We start from the raw sequence: 23490 nt of genomic DNA, 5'->3' as shown, positions 1-23490 counted from the left end.
CTGTTGGCACAATAAAAATCTAGTCCATGAGCTGGCAGAGACGTTAGCACACCGGGTAAAATGCTTACCGGTATTTTGTCTGCCGTTACGTCGTGAGTTCAAATTCCACCGAGGTCGACTTTGCCTTTCATCCTTTCGGGGTCGATTAAATAAGTACCAGTTACGCACTGGGGTCGATGTAATCGACTTAATACCTATGTCTGTCCTTGTTTCTCCCTCTATGTTTAGCCCCTTGTGGGTAATAAAGAAATAGGTAATGGTAGTGAAGCCTGAGAAGACCTGTCAAGCCAAATGAGATCACAGCCACGGCCGATGCTGGTGTTTTGTAACTAACGCCTGTGCCAGTGGTATGCAAGAAGCACACACTACACTCTTGGGGTGGTTGGCATTAGGGAGGGCATTCAGCTGTAGAAATCCTACCAAATCACATTGAAATCTGGTGCAGCTCCCCAGCTCACCACTTTTCAATTAAACCATCCAACCCATGCCAGCATGGAAGACAGATATCAAATGGTCGTATGTATGTATGTATCTCGAGTTGCGCATGAGAAAGTAAGGAGGGATGTCAGGAAGGGCATCGCTGTTACACTTCCAGATAGGAAGGGTCTTCCTATGATGCTGACATGCAGTGTCTGTGTGAGACCCTGCCTTAGTAAAGCTGGACGCAAGAGTCATCTTCGTAGTCATAAAGCGAGACAGATGAGTGACAACCTGGCCACTGGTGGTGGTGTTACACACCATACTAATCATATCTGTCGGGCATGTAGAAGAGGTGTAATTCGGCAGGAGGACTTAAACGACATGCAAAGGTACACGAAGCCCAGTTACAACTACAGCCGGCTATTACCGGTAAAGGTTTTAGTTGCCAATTCTGTACAAGACATTGTAGATCTTTAGCTGGGCTAAAACGTCACATTCGATCACAGCACCAGTAACAGTTAAGCTTCGTGCAATGGCCTTACTCGATAACGAGGGGGAAGCCATAATGTATGTATGTATACTATCGTATATCTGAGTATGTAGTATTATAGATATCCTTTACAGTTATATCTGGGAAAAATATATCTGTAGGTAGTACTTCAGTTATTCACTTCACTACCTGTTTTCAATAGGACTATTGGGGTAGAGAACAATGTTGTAAGATATATATACATACATACATATATATATATATATACAAACATATAAGGGATGGCCATAATAGGACATCCGACTCACTAGAAAGAGCAGTTAAACTCCAAACCACTAATAGTTGTAAGTCCTTGCTAACCAACCACATAGTTCCGGGTTCAGTCCCACTGCGTGGCACCTTGGGCAAGTGTCTTCTGCTATAGCCCCGGGCCGACCAAAGCTTTGTGAGTGGATTTGGTAGACAGAAACTGAAAGAAGCGTGTCGTATATATGTGTATATATATATATATGTATGTGTGTGTGTGTGTGTGTGTGTGTGTTGTGTGTGTGTGTGTGTGTGTCTGTGTTTGTCCCCCTAGCATTGCTTGACAACCAATGCTGGTGTGTTTACGTCCCTGTAACTTAGCGGTTCGGCAAAAGAGACCGATAGAATAAGTACTGGGCTTACAAAGAATAAGTCCCAGGGTTGATTTGCTCGACTAAAGGCGGTGCTCCAGCATGGCTGCAGTCAAATGACTGAAACAAGTAAAAGAGTAAAAGAGTAAAGACTTTGCAATTCAAAAAAATAGGAGGAAACTTTTCAAATATAAATAAAGTAGAATTAGACAAAGATAAACATTATTTTCCCTTTTACTGTTTTGTTTTGTTTTGAAAAGTAAAAATTTATTTTATGGTTTGTTATTCTCTTTTACTCTCTTTTACTTGTTTCAGTCATTTGACTGTGGCCGTGCTGGAGCACCGCCTTTAGTCGAGCAAATCGACCCCGGGACTTATTCTTTGTAAGCCCAGTACTTATTCTATCGGTCTCTTTTGCCGAACCGCTAAGTGACGGGAACATAAACACACCAGCATCGGCTGTCAAGCAATGCTAGGGGGACAAACACAGACACACAAAACCACACACATATATATATATATATATATATATATATATATATATATATATATATATAATATATATTATATACATATATACGACAGGCTTCTTTCAGTTTCCGTCTACCAAATCCACTCACAAGCATTGGTCGGCCCGGGGCTATAGCAGAAGACACTTGCCCAAGATGCCACGCAGTGGGACAGAACCCGGAACCATGTGGTTGGTTAGCAAGCTACTTACCACACAGCCACTCCTGCGCCTATTGTTTATATTCGAATTACATAATCTTTTATGGCGGCACCAAAATCTTTTAAGTGCTTAGGGCCTCGACAGGTTTCAATCCAGCCCTGGTTGGAAGGCAATCTTAAGGGAAATCTGTAATCCCAGTTGCCTCAGGACTCAGGCAGCTTGCAGACAGTCGGACTCCCTCCACATTTATATCACCGAGGGCACACAACCATTACCAGCAAAGGTCCACATCACACAACACCAATGGCACCAGCACAACGACCATGCCACAACTACCGCCAAAACTACAAGCCCTGATTCCTTTAGTTAATAGAAGGAAAAAAAAGGGAGGTTCTTGTTTAAGTTAAATATAAAGAGAAGGGGATAAAGCATATTATTCTTAGTTATAACACCAACACCGCCCTTATGCTGGGAGTAACATGATCTGGAATGGATAGGGGGGATAATATCCTTGGGGATAGATAGATAGATAGTTAGATAGATAGATAGATAGATAGATAGATAGATAGATAGATAGAGAGAGAGATAGAGAGATAGATGTGTGAATGTTGGATGGTGGAGACTGAAAACGGGGAGGAATAGGGGTCCACAATAGCTATGGTGGGGATGCTGATGATAGTAAGGGTGGTGGTGGTGGTGGTGAAAGAAAGAGGTTTAAGGGGGAGAAAGAAGGACCAAAGATGTTTATTTAGTATTTTCTTATCAAGGAAGTGGTTATTTTAGTTTCTAGGGAAGTGTGTGAGTGAGTGTGAGTGCACTAGAAAATTGGGGCTGGTTTGGGTGTGAGCTCAAGAAGTTTGCCTCCAAATCACATGGTTTGGGCTCAGTTCCACCGCTTGGCACCTTGAACAAGTGTCTTCTACCATAGACTTAGGCTGAACAAAGCCTTGTGAGTGGATTTGGTAAGACAGAAACTGAAAGGGCCCTGTCATGTGTGTGTAATATGCAAAGGCGCAGGAGTGGCTGTGTGGTAAGTAGCTTGCTTACCAACCACATGGTTCCGGGTTCAGTCCCACTGCATGGCACCTTGGGCAAGTGTCTTCTACTATAGCCTCGGGTCGACCAAAGCCTTGTGAGTGGATTTGGTAGACGGAAACTGGAAGAAGCCTGTCGTATATATGTATATATATATATGGGTGTGTGTCTGTTTGTCCCCCCAACATCGCTTAACAACCGATGCTGGTGTGTTTATTTCCCCGTTACTTAGCAGTTCGGCAAAAGAGACCGATAGAATAAGTACTAGGCTTACAAAGAATAAGTCCTCGGGTTGATTTGCTCGACTAAAGGCGGTGCTCCAGCATGGCCGCAGTCACATGACTGAAACAAATAAAAAGTAAAAAAAAAAAAAAAGTAAAGGTGTGGTAAGAAGCTTGCTTCCCAACCACATGGTTCCAGTTTCAGTCCCACTGCACGGCACCTTGGGCAAATGTCTTCTACTATAGCTTCAGGCCAACCAAATATAAGACATAAAACACTCGAAATATATGCATATAAAATACACACAAACTCACACACAGATGATTATAAATGTTAAATTTTTCCCTGGTGATGAATATGCTAACCAACACATTTTAGTGGATTACTGAAAAAAAGACTCACAGACAAAAGAAAATTTGAAGAATTAAACTCTGTTTGCGAAGACCTGTTGAGGCAAGCGAAATCAAAATTGATCAAAAATTCAATGGAAATTGTAGTCGTGATATCAGTGCCGGTGGCACATAAAAAGATCCATCCGAACGTGGCCATTGCCAGCGTTGCCTCGACTGGCCTCCGTGCCGGTGGCACGTAAAAAGCATCAACCAATCATGGCCATTGCCAGCCTCGCCTGGCACCTGTTCAGGTGGCACGTAAAAAGCACCCACTACACTCACGGAGTGGTTGGTGTTAGGAAGGGCATCCAGCTGTAAAAACACTGCCAGATCAGACTGGAGCCTGGTGCAGTCTCCTGGCTTCCCACACCCCGGTCGAACCGTCCAACCCATGCTAGCATGGAAAGTGGACGTTAAACGATGCTGATGATGTTGTTCTGGGCTTGTATGGTCCTTACATGTCATTCATATATCCCTAATTTCTTGAGTGATAACCAGATAATATAGCAAAGGACCTCACCAGCTGTATGTCCTCTCCAGATCAAGGATTGCTAATGTAAACAGCTACAAAGGCAGAAAGAGATGAGCTAGAAACAGAAAACTACAGAGGTACCCAGGTTTTGGATGAGGCTATGGAAGTTACAGTAAGGGTATTAGGGGTACCTAGCAAGGGAAGAAGCAGAAAGTAGAGTATTGATATATTTCTACAACATGACGATCAGATATGTTAAGCATTTCAGATTTCAAGGCAGTGTACCAGAGAACCCAACCACCCCTAATCAATTAGGAGCTGGATTGACCTCGCTGAGATGTAGTTTGGTTTTGTAGCAAGAAGCAGCACAACTAATGCCAGCTTCCATGTGAGACAACTGCAGAAGTATTACACAAGATGTAAACCTCTAAGGAAGGCATTTGACAGGGTCCCTTGCTTTACGATCTAGAGATCACTCATAAAATTAGAACTAATAGAATGGCTCATGAGGACCATACAAGCCATATACAAAGGTCAGGGTTAGCAATAAGTTCCATGATGAATTTAGTATGAAAGTTGGAGGTTTGCCAAGACCTAGTTCCGAGCCCCCTTTTGTTTGTTACAGACCTCTAAGCAATATCGGAAGAGCTTATCTCTTTTCTTATCATATTTTAGAGGAAATTTAGAAAGATATCTTTTTTGGAGGTACATGGCCTAGTGGTTAGAGCAGTGGACTCAAGGTCAAGGGATTGTGGGTTCGAATCTCAACCCGGCAGATGTGTGTGTTTATGAGCGAAACACCTAATCTCCACGCGGCTCTGGCAGAAGGTAATGGCGAAACTTCTGCCTACTCTTTCGCCACAACTTTCTCTCACTCTCTCCTCCTGCATCTTGCAGCTCACCTGTGATGGACCGGCGTCCCGTCCAGGTGGGGAACCTATACGCCAAGGAAACCAGGAAACCGGCCCTTATGAGCCTGGCATGGCTCAAGAAGGAACATTTATTTTTTTGGAGGCACATGGCCTAGTGGTTAGAGCAGCAGACTCGCGGTCGATGGATCAGGAATCGAATCTCAGACCGGGTGATGTGTGTGTTTATGAGCGAAACACCTAAGCTCCACGTGGCTCTGGCAGAAGGTAATGGCGAGACTTCTGCTGACTCTTTCGCCACAACTTTCTCTCGCTCTTTCCTCCTGCATCTTGCAGCTCACCTGCGACGGACCGGCGTCCCATCCATGTGAGGAACCTATATGCCAAGGAAACCGGCCCTACGATCCAGGCATGGCTCGAGAAGGAACAAACAACATATATTTTGTCATTAGTAATCTGGTGTTTGGAACATAAATTAACTTGAAATTTTGATGGAGGGTTTTAAATTTAGATCACTTTAAAACAGGAAGTTCATATCATGGAACCAGGGAACAGGCTCAGGTGGGTGGGTAACAGAGGAGTTAACCATTTAGTTACCATATTTCTGTTAACATATGCTGCCTTTGTTTCAATTTTTAAAATAATGAAGAATTTGGTAAGATAATTTTCTAATTATTAAAATGGGTCCTGGAACTATTTAGCATAAAACTTTGATGGAAGATTATAATTTAAACCACCAAAAAAAAACCCCAGTAAGTTTATGTCATGAAGGCACATGACTCAGTGATTAGAGCGTCAGGCTCACCATCATGAGGTAGTGAGTTTGATTCCTGGACTGGGCTGTGTGTTGCATTCTTGAGCAAGACATTTTATTTTCTGTAGCTCCAGTTCACTACTTAGCTGTAGAAATAAGATGCAATATCACTGATGCCAAGCTGTATCGTCCTTTGCCTTTCCTTTGAATAACATCAGTGCCATGGAGAGATGGATGGAAGCACTCCGTCGGTTACGACGACGAGGGTTCCGGTTGATCTGAATCAACGGAACAGCCTGCTCGTGAAATTAACGTGTAAGTGGCTGAGCACTCCACAGACACGAGTACCCTTAACGTAGTTCTCGGGGATATTCAGCGTGACACAGTGAGTGACAAGGCCGGCCCTTTGAAATACAGGTACAACAGAAACAGGAAGTAAGAGTGAGAGAAAGTTGTGGTGAAAGAGTACAGCAGGGATCACCACCATCCCCTGCCGGAGCCTCGTGGAGCTTTAGGTGTTTTCGCTCAATAAACACTCACAACGCCCGGTCTGGGAATCGAAACCGCGATCCTATGACCACGAGTCCGCTGCCCTAACCACTGAGCCATTGCACCTCCACGCCATGGAGAGAAGAGGCTGGTATGCATGGGTAACTACTGGTCTTCCACAAACAACTTTGCCCAGACTTGTGCCTCGGAGGGGAACTTTCTAGGTGTAATACTATGGTCATTCATGATCAAAGGGGGTCTGTATCCTTTGTCACAGAACTCTAGGGTGAGTTGGTATTAAAAGGGTTAAGCCTGTCTGTCAATGTCTATGAGATTTCCTCTATGCTGATGACCTTATTAAATTTGTAATGATAGGTGACTGGGGAAAGATTAAAAAAAATATACAGATGGAAGAAAAAATTGCTGAGAGCTCAACCAAAGAAGAAGAGGTTATGCACGGTAGTTCCCAGCCTGAAAATCCCCTGAAACAGACCAGCTAGTTCGTCCTTGTAGATGCCCAAAATTTCCCTAAGAACATTACACTTGCTCACTAGATCTTTATATATTGCTAACATAGAACTTCCGCCAACCTCATTGCTTCACTGGCAGAGACTGGTGAGTACCTGATGATATTCCAAGAAGAGAATGAAGGATGGAAAAAATAATAATAATATTATTAATAGTGATCATAATTGTAAAAGTTTAAGAGAATGGTTGTGCTTACCTATTCCAATCAGGTGAGAGTTTCACCGAAATTCTCATACTCCACATATCCTCTTCAGTTGACGATGTAATCGTTTCCATGGTTACAAGATATTGATATCGATATACACAGAAGCCAAAGAAATAAAGATTTCCCCTCAGAATATCAGAGTATCAAAAACAAAAAAAATTTGTCTTTGTTTTTTTTTTTGGAATTCTCCCGACTTCAAAGACCAACCATAAGAAACCTGTGATGGGTTTGAAAGGTATATTTCTGTTTGTTTGGAGAAGAGAGCAAAATTTTTTTTTTTTTCTTGATCCAGGTGTTGGTAACTAGATTTTTTTTTTTAATCACTGTCACCTTATATATTTTTTTTTTATCTTGTCTTTATTTTTTAGCAGAAGTGGGGTTAGTAATTTTTTTTTCTTCAACCCTGAGCCAATTACAGCATTATCTGATTAATTATCATCAGAAAAGCACAAAAACAAAAAAAATCAATCAGCAAACAACTCAAAATGTTTATGATAAAATGTTGATTATCCAATTTCAAAAAAATCAAATTATTTATATATTTCTCTTTTCTTTTTTTGAGATTTACCGATTTTTCTGACTACGAATACACAGAGCATGAAATGTTTCCAAAGAAAATCCAAGCTGGGCACTAAGATATGAACAAGTATTTCTTTACCATATTTCGACCAAAAATTATTAATTGAAATACAAAGAATGTTTGCAACGAAGAAGCTGGTCAGTTTGAAAAATGGTAAATTATATCCAAGCAAAATTTAGCCGTTTTCCTGATTCACTGTCCCCCAGATAGTATACAAGCTGAACATAGAATGCAATGAATCTTCCAAGATGTTTGTAAGAATCTTGAGGTATTGAAAAGGGTTACAATTTCACCATTTGGATCAAGGGTGTCGCTGGATATGTGTTAGTGGAGAATATCATTAATTAATATATTTGTAAAAGTGATTTTAATGCCTGGTTATGTTAGCGGCAGAGCCAAATAGTCATTTATTTATCAAGACATTGATGTTTCCTGGTAGCAATGTTCTTCAAAAGATGTATCGAAATTCGGAAGAGAAACAAAAAGAGCGGTAGAAAAGATAAAAAGAATTTTAGAAAAAGCAAGAAGATATTCAGAAGAAACAACAGATATGTATATATATATATATATGTGTGTATATATATATATATATGTGTGTGTGTGTGTGTATATATATATATATATAATTACAAATGTATGTAGATTGGGATACAGAGAGAGAGATAGATTTGTTTCAAAGCAAAAACTTTATCACTGATTAAAGGTGAGAGTAGAAGTGGAGTGTGAATAGAGGCTGGAGTGTAGTTGAGTATGAGTGAAAGATAGAGTACAATACGACGACGATATGATGTTGTAGAAACTCAGCCAAACTCTTTATTGATAGATAAGAGACAGCAAAAGAGGAAAAGGAAAAAGAAAATAAAGATTTGGTGTGTCTCGCTGGTATAAAACGTGTTCTACAATCTACAAGGCGTCAGAATTTGATCTGTTGGGATAGTCATGCCTTTCCCTCCCCCGCGATAAGATTAAAAGAGATAAACGAACAAAGCAAGTGATACTCAGATCAGAGAAAAGCATGAGTGCGCTGCTGGCGCTCGGCAGTATCAGGTGGGTTCTCTCTCTTTTTCAACAGTGGAACCTCTTTGCCAAATTAAACGACAAGAAGACGCGACATAGCACAGCACCTTGCTGCACACCTTACCCAGATTATCTTGTGTAAACAAAGCAGGCAGACAGCTTACACCTGTAAATGTAGTCACTGTGTCTGTATATTTGTTTTTGTTTTATACCTGTGTGTGTGTGTGTGTGTGTGTGTGTGTGTGTTGTTTTTCTTTACTCCACCCGGGACAGATTGATAGTGACTAGATGAGTCTGATGGGGTAAACAGTCTGCTGTCAGAGTGGTGGTGGTGGTGGCTGTGGTGTTGGTAGTGGTGGTGGCTGTGGTGTTGGTGCTGGTGGTAGTGGCTGTGGTGTTGGTGCTGGTGGTGGTGGTAGTGGTGAAGGTGTTGGCGGTGGTGTTTGTTGTTGATATTGGCGACTTAGTTGTTGGTGTTGTTAGTAGTGATGAATGTGCTGACGGCGACGATGACGACGACAACAATGTTTTTGGTGGTGGTGGTGTGGTGGTGGTGGTGGTGTTGTTGCTGTGGTGGTTTTGGTGGTGGTGGTAGTGATGTGATGATGCTGATGACAGTGGTGGTCTTTGTTGATATTAATGATGCTTATGATGGTGGCAGTGTGATGGTGTTGCCAATGGCGGTGGAGTTGACGATGACAATAATGTACTGTTGGTCAGCGATAGCAATATTGATGATGATGATGATAATGCTGTTGTGATGATGGTGGTGGTAATGATGATGGCGTTGGTGATGGTAAAGTGATGTAGATGGTGTTTTTGTTGATATTATTGATAGTGGTGGTGGAGGTGGATTAATATAAACAAATATACAAAAAACAAGTGAAAAATCTAATTAAAGCAAAGACAAATTAAATGCTTTTGACTTAGTCACAAGGTGGTGATGTCATGATGTTCATGCCTTTCCCCTTGTGTATTAGCAGAGTGAGAGCAAGATGGACTGAGGGTCGAGTGGAGTGAGGGACACGTGAAGTGGGAGTAAGGTAGAGTGTAGGGAAGGTGAGAATGGAGTGAGAGAGAGAAGTGAAGGCAGAGTGAAGTAAAAGTAGTGTGGAGTAAAAGTGAAGTGGAGGGAGAGTAGATTCTGAGAGGAGAAAAACTGAGTGAGGTAAGGCTGGAGTATAAGTGAAGTGTGAGAAGAGAAAGTCAAGTGAGTGAAACAAGTGAGTGTAGAGTGAGAGAGAAGTGAAAACTGAGTGAAGTAAGAGTGGAAGTGGAAGTGAAAGTCGAGTGGGAATGATGGGAGAGAAGAGAGAGAGAGTAGAGTGAGAGTGAAAACTTAGTGAAGACCAGAGAGAGAATAGAGTGAGGAATAAAATACAAAGTAAAGAAAGACTTGACTGAGAGTGGAGTGCGAGATAAGTGCAGGTCAAATCAATTTGAAAGTGAAAGTGAAAGTAAATATGAAACGTAAACCAATCTTTGACCAGGGATTGAAACCGTGTCCTCGACGAAACCTATAAAGGGTTGTGGCAGTTGCGGTGTTGTTCTACTCGGCAGGAGACGAGAAATAATTATAATAAAGATAGTAGAGTAATGATAATAATAATAATAATAACACAACAATAATAATACTAAGAATAATATAAATGATAATAATAGTAGTAGTGATAATAGTGAGTTGTTTAAAAGGGAGCGAACAAGAAATATATATATATATATATATATGTGTGTGTGTGTATACAAAGGGGGGAGGAGTGATGTAGTGGCTTTCAACACTTTCCCTGACTGTAAAATGATAATAATAAGAGAAATAGTAATTGTAGCGAGGTAGTATTATTTAAGATATCAAGCTCCAAAGATATATATATATATATATGTATGTATGTGTATATATATATATATATATATATGTTTATAGAGATAGATAGATAAAGAGAGAAAGAGAGAGAAAAGTGCGTATGATGTAATAGTGTTCAAACTTTTCCAAATACAAATGGTAATAATATTTAGTAATAATTTTTGACAAAGATTTATCAGAATGCGAGCAGCTTCAAAGTCACTGTGAACACCCTTGTAAAAAAGTTTAATGAATCATGTATGGTATTATAAAATATTAATTCTTCAGTTTAACATTAAATTGTTTTAATATATAACTTGGCATAAAAACATATATATATATATGTTATATAGGAGAAAAGATGGTCAGCAACATGTGATGTTGTGGTATGCAAACTTCCCACCAGAAAAGCTATTTAATTAGCAAGCAGCATGAAGTAAAACCTCAGCAATTTATCTAACGAGGTGGCACGAAGGCCTGAAACCCAGTTGCTTGTATTTAGCTCTCAACTAGCCAAACCACCGTTGTTCTTTCTCTCTGTTGCTTCTCTACAGCTTCTAGAGAAGCTGATTTATGTCAAAATTTATTGAGAGATCAAATTAACCCTTTCGTTACCAACCCGGCTGAAACCGGCTCTGGCTCTGAGTACAAATGTCTTGTTTTCATAAGTTCTGAATTAAAATCTTCCACCAAACCTTAGTCACAATTTATGTTCCTAACACTAGTTTAATGATAACTGAATTTATTTACTAAATTCTTTGTTATATTTAAAATTAATTGAAAGAAACACAGAACATCTCAACAGAAATATGGTAAAAGGGTTAAGATATATAATAAAGAAACAATTCTTAACCCTTTTGATACCAACCTGGCTGAAACCGCCTCTGGCTCTGAGTACAAATGTCTTGTTTTCATACGTTTTGAATTAAAATCTTCCACCAAAACTTAGTCACAATTTATGTTCCTAACACTAGCTGAATGATAACTAAGTTATTTTACTAAATTCTTTGTTATATTTAACCCGTTAGTGTTCAGATTACTCCGTTAAATGTAATAATTTCTCACTCAAATTGTTTTGAATTAATCATACATTATCTTATAGCTTTGAGGTTTCAATGATGTGATTGTTTGTTTTTAGAATGTCAATGTAGGTTAGGTGTGAGAGGCTAGATATCACCCGTTTGAATGTAAAAAATGTAGAATATCTGGGCCGGATATGGCCGGTTTAAACACTAAAGGGTTAAAATTAATTGAAAGAAATACAGAGCATCTCAAAATAAATGCAGTAATGAAAGGGTTTAAAAAAAAAATTCTTGTAGGTAAAAGACAAGAGAAATAAGTGGGATGGTGAGGAATAAGATAAACTCGTTCAGTCGGTCAAGGGAGACGAAGGAAGAGGGGGTTAAGATGTGACCTGAATGAACTTGTACTAAGACTGGCGAAAGAGGAAGTGGATGAGGAAGTGGAGAAGGACGAAGAGGAGAAGTAGGAGAGGAGCAGAAGGAGTGGGTAGAGGCGAGAGATAACGAGACTACTACTAGTGACGAGGATGCTGTTGCTACGAGATTTCGAACTGTTGTGATCCATTGCAGTGTAGCAAGAAGAAACACGTGGCGCCGCCCTCTTCATCACCAGTATTGACGTTGTCATTACCGTGACAACGAGAAGAATGATATGGTGTAATGTGAAGATGACAACAAGGAAGAACAAGAGGTGAAGAGACAAATAATAATAATAATAATAATAATGATGATGATATTTTCTAATGTAAAATTTTTCGGATGTACTGGGTGTGTATTGTTGAGTAAATCAATGCTAATAGTCACGCAACAAATAATAATAATAATAATAATTATAATAATGAGGAAGAAGAGGAGAAAGAGGGGAGGGAGGGCTATTTGCAAGAAGATTTCTGATAACGAAGAAGTAAGTAAGATGATTCTGATAATGAATGAGGACAATAATGAAGGAGGATCACAGAATAAATTAATGACTGAATGAATGAAAAACAAACAGTCAGAATGAATGAATGAATGAATGAATTAATTACTGTTATTTAATGAAAGAAATAATGAAAATATATCAAAATATATTTCTTTTCATAAATTTCTTTAAAATATCTTTAAAATACCATGACGGAAAGAAAAAAATATCTCAAAAGATGTTTTGTCAATAAATTATTTTTGTCAAATTGTTGTCAAATTATGGCCGTCAGCAGATAATTTTTTTGTCAAATTATCTTTGTCAACAAAATATTTACATCAAATTAACTTTGTCAACAAGGTTATTTTTGCCAAATTATTTTCATCAACAAATTATTTTGTCCTAGTTATGTTTGTCAACAAAATATTTCTGTCAATAAAGTATTTTTGACAATAAAATTATTTCTGTCAAATTGTTTGTCAACAAATGATTTTATGAAATAAGAAGCAAAATTAAATATCTTTTCAAAATCATTAGGAAAAGAATTTGGAGTTTGTAATGACGTTCGTGCTGATATTATTGGTGGGGGTCTAAGATATGAAGATGTTTTTTTTTTTCTCTTAATTTTATCAAAGGCTCTTTTACTGAGACAGAACTAAAGGGATGAGAGAGAGAAAAATTGAATCTGCAAAAGTCAGACAAGCAGAGAGGGAGAGAGACAGACAGACAGATAGAGAGTAAGAGAGAGAGAGAGAGAGAGAGAGCAAGAGAGAAATATAAAGAGAGAGAGAGACAAAGAGTGAAGATTATAGAAGCAGAGTGATAGATAGATAGATAGACAGACAGATAGATAGGTAGATAGACAGATAGACAGTCAGTCGGATAGACTGATAGATAGACAGGCAATTGGATAGTCAGACAGTCAGATAGACAGACAGTCAGATAGACTGATAGATAGACAGGCAATTTGATAGTCAGATAGACAGGCAGTCAGATAGACAGATATATAGACAAAGAAAGAAAGACACAGTCAGATAGTGTGTCAGATTAGAAAGAAAAGAGAAAAGTAGCAGCAAAGCACAGAAAAGAAATGCCCCAAGACAACACCAAGAAAACAACAGTGTGTACTGTTGTTTGTGTGTACAGCAAGCAACAGGTCTGCCAGTGTCTCTTAACACAATTGGTGATGGCAAGAATTATGAATGCAGTAGGCTTACAATGGTGCTGCTGCAAATGATGATGATGATGATGATGATGATGATGTTGGGAGGTCAGAGTTTAAATTGGCTGTGATAGGATGCTAGCTTGTGAGACTTCAGTGGCAGTCAATTCCAGGAAAGGATGGAGCGGTGGGATGAGAAACAGGACCACGGTGGTGGTGGTAGTGATGGTGGTGGTGGTGGTGGTTGTGATGGTGGTGGTGGTGTTAGTGATGGTGGTGGTGGTGGTTGTGATGGTGGTGGTTGTGGTGGTTGTGGTGGTGGTGTTAGTGATGGTGGTGTTAGTGATGGTGGTGGTTGTGATGGTGGTGGTTGTGATGGTGGTGGTGGTGGTGGTAGTGATGGTGATGGTGGTTGTGATGGTGGTGGTGTTAGTGATGGTGGTGGTGGTGGTGGTGTTAGTGATGGTGGTGGTAGTGGTGTTAGTGATGGTGGTGGTTGTGGTGGTTGTGATGGTGGTGATGGTTGTGGTGGTAGTAGTGATGGTGGTGGTGGTAGTGATGGGGAATCGGGGTTTTGCTGATGGGACAAAAGATGGAGGAAGTTGTAGAGGTGGCAGTAGCAGTGGTGGTGGCAGTAATGGTAGTTAGTGGCAGTAGCGGCAGTGGCGCTAGTGGCAGTGGTGGTAGGAAATATTGTTCCCAATAAGAGAAAACGGATGGATGAACGGAGGGATAGATGGATGCTGAGAGCAAATGGCAGAAAAAATGTGGAAATTGATGGAAAAATAAAAGAAAATGGATTTTCCTTTTCTGAAAACCGATTACACTACATCAATATCCAGGCTTTACAATAACACTATATATGCATGTGTATACAAATGTTTATGTATATTACATATATAAATATATATTATATTACATACATTATATATAATATGTCTATATATTGTATTATATATACTATATATACATATATATATATATTAGTTATTATATATACTATATATACATATATATATTTGTTATTATATATACTATATATACATATATATATATTTGTTATTATATATACTATATATACATATATATATTTGTTATTATATATACTATATATACATTAAAGGTGGTGCTCCAGCATGACCACAGTCAAATGACTGAAACAAGTAAAAGAATAAAAGAAAGAAAAGAATATATATTTGTTATTATATATACTATATATACATATATATAATTGTTATTATATATACTATATATACATATATATATATTTGTTATTATATATACTATATATACATATATATATTTGTTATTGTATATACTTTATATACATATATATATTTGTTATTATATATACTATATATACATATATATATTTGTTATTGTATATACTATATATACATATATATACTTGTTATTATATATACTATATATACATATATATATTTGTTATTATATATACTATATATACATATATATATTTGTTATTATATAAGCATATAATACATGTTTATTATAAATATATTACCTTATATATGATATATTAAACATGTATATTTATATTATCTATATCATATATATATATATATATTATATTTTGTATACATATATATGTGTGTGCGTCATTTATATTTACTGTATGTGCATTAATTACAAATACATCTCTTTACATATATATATATATATATACATATATAAACATAAATGCTCAGATGGGCAAAACAAGATTGTGGTGCACTGGACACATGTAGCGACATGTGGGAGAATCAATGTGTTCGTGCGACCCAGGTAGTATTCGCTGCTACTCCGAGTAATACCGATAGCTGCATCCAAAAATGCTTTAAGCACCAAACACAATAAACACACTACAAATATACACACATGTAGACATTTACATAAATATATATACACACATATATATATCACTATGTACAGGAGAGCAAAAGGCACAGATCCTTCGTGTCTTCAGATCAACAATGTTAACCCGAAAGGAAGTCAGACCATGAAGGTGTAGCAACTATAAGTAGTTTTGAGCCCCTAAGTCAGTCCTGGTTGAGCAGACCTATGATCAAAAGGCAACCCAGCCTCGACCACCCCATTGAATTTGTTTTTGTTGTGGCATAGTGCATCTAGGATTCACATTTTTCCAAGACGCATCCTTTAGTTCTTTCTTGCTTATACTTATTATTATTGTTTTAGTTACAGTTGGGTGTAGTACAGGCCGAGGGAGATTTGGCTGTTATTTCCGATTGGTCGAGTGACCACCTAAGGGCTTCCAAGATGAGACAGTTGAGCTTTGTACAGACATGTAGACACACAGACAGACAGCTGATGAAGATGGATTTTCCTGCACTCCACCACTTTGCTATGTATGCTTGCAAATGTACAATACATATATATTTGTGTGTATATAAATGTGTGTGCGTGTATGAGTGTATATAAATGTGTGTATGTGTGTATATAAATGTGTGTGTGTGATGTCCTGTTCTGTTTTTGATTAAATGTTAAAAGATTGATGGTGGTGAGTGATGGATTTCGAATGATGTTGAATTTGAAATTAGATGACGCTCTCGTCGTAATCTTCTACCGTGTTCCTTTGGCGATGATACAATATGAGATGAAGAAGATGATGACAATGATGATGATGATGACAGAAAAGAAAAGAAAATGGAAGAATCAGAAGATGACCGTGGCAAGCATTGAATGACAATGGAAGACGAAGAATAAGAATAAGAAGAATAAGAAGAAGAATAAGAAGCAAGGAACACGAACAAGAAAGGGAGATGGAAAAACCAAAAAGGCCGATTCCGATTCACGTCGCAGCTACAAACTCGTCAAGCGTGGAAGAAGCTGCACGCACAAGCGATGCGCTTGGCGTTGCAAGAAATGGAGTAAAACGGCACAACGGGTACGACGACACGAGGCACCGAGGCGAATCGTGTCACACACAAAAAAAAACTTTAAAAAAAAATTGATGTATATATAAATAAATAAAGTCAAACACATGCAAAAGACAAAAAAAAAAAACCCCAACGAAATACAACTAATTAGCAAAATTTAGTAATTAATTCTTAATTGGTCAACCACGAAAATATAATAATAAATTGCAACCCATTCTCATAGCTATTGCTGTTGTTGTTTTTGTTGTTGATTTTTCAGGAGGTTTTTTTTATGTTTTTCCTTACTTCTTTTACGTCCTTTTTGTTACAGTTATTATTATTATTATTGTTGTAGTTGTTGTTGTTGATTTTTCAGGAGGTTTTTTTATGTTTTTCCTTACTTCTTTTACGTCCTTTTTTGTTACAATTATTATTATTATTATTGTTGTAGTTGTTGTTGTCGATTTTTCAGGAGGTTTTTTTGTTTTTCCTTACTTCTTTTACGCCCTTTTTCTTACAATTATTATTATTATTGTTGTTGTTGATTTTTCAGGAGGTTTTTTCTATGTTTTTTCCTTACTTCTTTTACGCCCTTTTTGTTACAATTATTATTATTGTTGTTGTTGTTGTTGATAATCTCCTTTGTTTTTTTTTATATATATTTTATATTATATATATATATATATTATTATATATATATTATATATATTTAAAGGCGGTGCTCCAGCATGGCCGCAGTCAAATGACTGAAACAAGTAAAAGAGTAAAGAGTAAAAGAGATATTTTTGTCAATTTTCCAATCTTGGGTCCTTTTATTCCCTATTTTTTCCCCTCTTTCATCGTCTGTGGCATATAATCGCTATTGTTGTTGTTGTTATTGTCGCCGTCTTCGTTGCACTCCGTCCTGTGCAATTGTACTGCACCTTCTTCGGAAAATGGTCGTTCCAGCAGGTGTTGTCCAAGGACGGACGACGGCGGTGGTGGGTGTCCAAAACAAGGGGGGGTGGGGGGGTCCTAAACAGGTATTAAAACATCACTGCCGAAGACGGACAAAGCGGAGAGGGGGATCCGTTGTTGGTCCAATACTCCATTAGCATCTCCGAGGCAACAGGCTGCTGCTGTCACTGCCGCTGTCGCTGTTAACAGTTGTAATTCCAGTTATAGTCTCTTATTGATATTGTTATTGCTGCTGCTGATGCTGCTGCTGCAGTTAATGTGTGTATATCAGTGGTGGCGGTGGTCGTGGCGACGAGGAGGGGGAGCTACGAGACACAACACCAGCTGCTGTTAACTGCAACTACTACTACTGATGCTGCTGATGTTGCCGCTGCTGCTGGTGATGATTATTATAATAATAAGGATGCTGCTGCTGAACTTGCTATCGTTGCTGCTGTTGATGATGATGGTGATGATTGTAATAAAGATGCTGCTGTTGTTGTTGATGGCACTGCTGCTGTTCCTATCATTGCTGCTGTTGATGGTAACCCTGCTGCTGATGATGATTACAACAAAGATGAGGCTGCTGCTGCTCTTCCTATCATTGCTGCTGCTGATGGTGATGATTATAATAATGATGCTGCTGCTGTTGTTGTTGGTGCTGCTGCTGTTGATGATAATCCTGCTGCTGCTGATGGTGATGGTTATAGTAAAGATGCTGCTGCTGTTGTTGATGGCGCTGCTGCTGTTCCTACCATTGCTGCTGTTGATGATAATCCTGCTGCTGCTGATGGTGATGATTATAATAAAGATGCTGCTGCTGTTGTTGTTGGCGCTGTTGTTGTTGGCGCTGCTGCTCTTCCTACCATTGCTGCTGTTGATGATAATCCTGCTGCTGCTGATGGTGATGATTATAATAAAGATGCTGCTGCTGTTGTTGTTGGCGCTGTTGTTGTTGGCGCTGCTGCTCTTCCTACCATTGCTGCTGTTGATGATAATCCCGCTGCTGCTGCAGATGGTGATGCTGTTAACGACTATTATGATAAAGACATTGCTGCTGTCAGTGGCGCTACTGCTGCTGCTGTTTGTATTGCTGCTGCTGATGGTGACGACGACGACGACAACAATGACGGTGTAGTTGTTATTCCTACTGTTGCTGCTGTTGCTGCTGTAGTCTTGGTTAAACAATGTCTGTATGTGTACAACAGGAGACGACGCCTGCAGCAGATGCCGCTGCTGCTGCTGCTAACGCTGGCTTTGATGCTGCTGATGATGATAGTGATGATAATGCTGCTGCTGCTAGTGCCGTTGGTGCTGCAGTAGTCTGGTGTATATAGAATGGGAGACAACTACAACTGCTGCTGCTACTACTACTACTACTACTACTACTAAAACTGCCACTGTTCTTATTATGATGGTGGTGGTGGTGGTGGTGGTGGTGGTGTCATTGTTGCTGAGTGGCAGCAACAGAGCAGCTGCTGCAGCTGGTGTTTGTTGTTGTTTGTTGCTGTTGTTGTTGTTGTATGCACTTACAGAGTTTGGTGGTGGTGGTCGTGGTAGGAGGAGCAGTAAAACTGACGGAAATGCAGACAAACACACCTATATATATATATATATATATATATATATATATATATAGGCAGAAAGGGAGAAAGAGACAGACAGACAGACAAAGTATGTAATGGATAGACAGACGGAGAAAGAAAGAGAGAGAGAGAGAGAGTCAAACATTGATGGATGGATAGATATAGATGGATGGGCGGAGAGACAGACAGACGGATGGATAGATAGATGGATGAATATATAGATGGATGGATGGATGGATAGATAGATGGGTGGATAGATAGATGGATGGATGGATGGATAGATATATAGATAGATGGATGGGTGGATAGATAGATGGAAGGATAGATAGATGGATAGATAGATGGATGGATAGATAGATAGATAGATGGATGGATGGATGGATGATGGATGGATGGATAGATAGATAGATGGATGGATAGATAGATGGATGGATGGATGGATAGATATATAGATAGATGGATGGGTGGATAGATAGATGGAAGGATAGATAGATGGATAGATAGATGGATGGATAGATAGATAGATAGATGGATGGATGGATGGATGGATGGATGGATGGATGGGTGGGTGGGTGGGTGGATATATAGATAGATAGATGGATAGATATATAGATAGATGGATGGATAGATATATAGATAGATGGGTGGATAGATAGATGGATGGGTGGATAGATAGATGGATGGGTGGATAGATAGATGGATGGATAGATATATAGATAGATGGATGGATGGATAGATATATAGATAGATAGATGGATAGATATATAGATAGATGGATGGATAGATATATAGATAGATATATAGATAGATAGATGGATAGATATATAGATAGATGGATGGATAGATATGTAGATAGATATATAGATAGATGGATGGATAGATATATAGATAGATAGATGGATGGATGGATAAGTATATAGATGGATGGATGGATGGATAGACTAACACATACAGACAGACAGATATATATATATAGACACAGACAAACAAATGAACACATACAGAGATGTACATGTGTGTGTGTGTGTGTGTGTGTGTGAGGTTCTCCTGTCAATTTCAACACATGAGGGCCCTACAACCAATATTATAATATTTAGGATTGCCACACAGATGGTTCGCTCTTAGTAATGAAGACTCGTATCGGACCAGACACACTTAGGGGAAACGTTGATAGCAGAAAGTTGGGGCAAATGCTTGTCACAAACTCAATAAGCAACACATCTCAGGCTTTCTTTTCTCCAAGTTCTTCTCCAAGTGAAGGTGCATGGCTCACTCGTTAGAGCGTGAGGCTCACAATCATGAGGTAGTGAGTTCAATTCCCGGACCAGGCTGTGTGTTGTGTTCTTGAGCAAGACTCTTTATTTCACATTGCTCTTGTTCATTCAGCCGTAGAAATGAGTTGCAACATCACTGGTGCCAAGCTGTATCGGCCCCTTTGCCTTTCCCTTGGATAACATCAGTGGCATGGAGAGGAGGAGGCTGGTATGCATGGGCGACTGCAAGGTGGCGAGCTGGCAGAAACGTTAGCAGGCTGGGCGAAATGCTTAGCAGTATTTTGTCTGCCGCTACGTTCTGAGTTCAAATTCCGCCGAGGTCGACTTTGCCTTTCATCCTTTCGGGGTCAATTAAATAAGTACCAGTTACGCACTGGGGTCGATGTAATGGACTTAATCCGTTTGTCTGTCCTTTGTCCTCTCTGTGTTTAGCCCCTTGTGGATAGTAAAGAAATAGGCATTTCGTCTGTCTTTACGTTCTGAGTTCAAATTCTACCGAGGTCGACTTTGCCTTTCATCCTTCCGGGGTCAATAAATTAAGTACCAGTTACGCACTGGGGTTGATATAATCGACTTAATCCGTTTGTCTGTCCTTGTTTGTCTCCTCTGTGTTTAGCCCCTTGTGGGTAGTAAAGAAATAGGTATTTCGTCTGCCGCTACGTTCTGAGTTCAAATTCCGCCGAGGTTGACTTTGCCTTTCATCCTTTCGGGGGTCGATTAAATAAGCACCAGTTACACACTGGGGTTGATATAATCGACTTAATCCGTTTGTCTGTCCTTGTTTGTCTCCTCTGTGTTTAGCCCCTTGTGGGTAGTAAAGAAATAGGTATTTCGTCTGCCGCTACGTTCTGAGTTCAAATTCCGCCGAGGTCGACTTTGCCTTTCATCCTTTCGGGGGTCGATTAAATAAGCACCAGTTACACACTGGAGTCGATGTAATCGACTTAATCCGTTTGTCTGTCCTTTGTCCTCTCTGTGTTTAGCCCCTTGTGGGTAGTAAAGAAATAGGTATGTATGGGCGACTGCTGGTCTTCCATAAACAACCTTGCCTAGACCAGTGCCTCGGAGGGGAACTTGCTAGGTGCAATCCCATGGTCATTCAAGAACAAAGAGAATTTTTACTCCTCACTGTTTCTTCTCCATCTCCGGGGCTAGTTGACTTTGCAAAGTGGCTTAGAGTCCGACTCTCTCAGGTAGACTAAATGTGAATCTGGGCACCAGATTTCTAAGTCTTTGTGTGTGTGCATATGTAATCATCATCCTCATCATCGTGGAGGCACATGGCCTAGTGGTTACAGCAGCGGACTCGCGGTCGAGGGATCGCGAGTTCGAATCTCAGACCGGGCGATGTGTGTGTTTATGAGCGAAAACACCTAAGCTCCACGCGGATCCGGCCGAAAGTAATGGCGAACTTCTACCAGTCAGTGGAGGCACATGGCCTAGTGGTTAGAGCAGCAGACTCGCAGTCGAGGGATCGCGGGTTCGAATCTCAGACCGGGCGATGTGTATGTTTATGAGCGAAAACACCTAAGCTCCACGCGGCTCCGGCAGAAGGTAATGGTGAACTTCTACCAGTCAGTGGAGGCACATGGCCTAGTGGTTAGAGCAGCAGACTCGCAGTCGAGGGATCGCGGGTTCGAATCTCAGACCGGGCAATGTGTGTGTTTATGAGTGAAAACACCTGAGCTCCACGCGGCTCCGGCAGAAGGTAATGGTGAACTTCTACCAGTCAGTGGAGGCACATGGCCTAGTGGTTAGAGCAGCAGACACGCGGTCGAGGGATAGCAGGTTCGAATCTCAGACCGGGCGATGTGTGTGTTTATGAGTGAAAACACCTGAGCTCCACGCGGTTCCGGCAGAAGGTAATGGCGAACTTCTGATGACTCTTTCGCCCCACAACTTTCTCTCACTTTTTCCTCTTGCATCTTGCAGCTCACCTGCGATGGACCGGCGTCCCGTCCAGGTGGGGAACCTATATGCCAAGGAAACCGGGAAACCGGCCCTTAAGAGCCAGGCATGACTCGAGAAGGAACAAACAACATCAACAATCCTCCTCTTCCTCATCATCATCCTTTAATGATCGCTTTCCATACTGGCATAGGTTGGACAGTTTGACCAGAACTGGGAAGCAAAGAGAGCTACTCTAGGTTCCAGTCTGTTTATGTCCCTTTCAGAAGCATTTGAACTCAGAACATAGCAGTAGACGAAATACCGCTAAGCATTTCACCTGGCTTGCTAACGATTCTGCCAGCTCGCCGCCTTAATAATGATAATAATTATAATAATAATAATAATTAATTCTTTTTATTGGCCACAAGGGCTGACAAATATGATTGGAAAACATAAAGGGACAAAACAGGACGAAAGGTTACAAAGGGTTTTGTCCGTTTGTGAAAAAATTGTGTAAAAACAATGTAACAATCAAATAATTTAACAACGAAAAACTCCCAAAAGGGGGAGGCACTTCGAAAGGTTCCTGGTGGAAAAACCCATAAAAGCCAACGGGAGCCTGGTCAAAAGAGGAGTAGAGAGTCCCTTTCTCCTTTTATAATACCTTTTTCAATTACAGGCGAAACCTGAGAATTGGTCCATTTATACTGGCCATTCTTGCACAATTCACCCACCTTTCAGAAAACTTGCTATCAGACAGCACTCTCCTCTCTAACCTCATCTTCCTTTTCAAGTGAATAATAATAATAATGAATGCCCTGGTGCAATACCAGCCAGTGGTTCTCGTAGCTTCTTATCTTAACTGATTGGAAGTGTTATCATGTACATTGTTTTGTCTTGGTATAAAAGATGGGCTTCAGCAAATATTCTGCTCAATACCACAGATTTGCTTGTCAGTCGTTTGACCTTAACCAGTTGAGCGTGTCCCTTAGTGGCTGACGATATGTGCATCTCTGATCACGAGCAGAAATAGTGGGGGAGCATTATAGCCATGTGTTGAGAAGGATTCTTTGAGGTTTGAATAATTCACCTCTGGAAACATGGGTGGTTCTTTCAACATCCTTAAACAATCCTTATTCAGGGATCTTTTGAGTGGGATGGGCTACTCGACCTGAATAAAATTCTAACTGGGCCCCACCTGCAAGGTCATGTGCTGTTTATCTTGATATGAGATCACCATGTC

General features: G+C 39.8%; 1 long non-coding RNA gene across 1 annotated transcript; it reads right to left on the bottom strand.

Annotated features, from left to right (window-relative positions):
• Window positions 1-1430: 1430 nt before the first annotated feature.
• On the bottom strand, window positions 1431-9190 carry LOC118768415. The gene is made up of 2 exons (XR_005004228.1): window positions 8973-9190; window positions 1431-1472 (listed from the first exon to the last, which is right to left on the bottom strand). It is a non-coding gene; the product is annotated as an uncharacterized LOC118768415 (long non-coding RNA).
• Between the last annotated feature and the right edge of the window lie 14300 nt (window positions 9191-23490).

Source organism: Octopus sinensis, linkage group LG29 (assembly GCF_006345805.1).
Source record: "Octopus sinensis linkage group LG29, ASM634580v1, whole genome shotgun sequence".
NCBI lineage: Eukaryota > Metazoa > Mollusca > Cephalopoda > Octopoda > Octopodidae > Octopus > Octopus sinensis.
This window is presented reverse-complemented; position numbering and strand designations above follow the sequence as displayed.